Genomic DNA, 543 nt, shown 5'->3' on the forward strand with positions numbered 1-543 from the left:
ACTGATGACTCTGCAGAAGTGCTGTACAGTATGTTTCTCCAAAGCTGCTTATCGGAATAAATAGGTTTCCCAACAGTAAGAGTAAAGAACGACCTAAAGAGTTCACTGGTTCCTGAGAGATTGTTGTATTCACTACATCTTCAAAATTAGTTTATAGAGCCTAGAAAACCTAAAAGCATTGATAAATACCAAGTGAGCCACAAATTTTCCATTCATTTTTACAGCCGTAAAGTAATAAAGTGCAACTTTCAGACACAAAATGATTTTCTCAAATATCTCATCTGCAGCAACTTATCTACTCTCAAAATTTACACAGATTTATAAAAACCTTATTTTATAAATGTTTACAAAATATCTGTTTTTCCTTCAATCAACTTATATTAATATATAAATACTTGGGCATTTATTTGGAATCTTCTTCTAAAAAATGCTTTCATAATCCTGTTTAGAAACAAACTAATCACAAGTCAACTTTCACAAGAGTTGAATCCTTGGCTGGCTGATTTAATCTGTGAATGGGTAAAAGACCCACAGAAACATTTT

This window comes from Gambusia affinis, linkage group LG15 (genome assembly GCF_019740435.1).
Source record: "Gambusia affinis linkage group LG15, SWU_Gaff_1.0, whole genome shotgun sequence".
NCBI classification, from domain to species: domain Eukaryota; kingdom Metazoa; phylum Chordata; class Actinopteri; order Cyprinodontiformes; family Poeciliidae; genus Gambusia; species Gambusia affinis.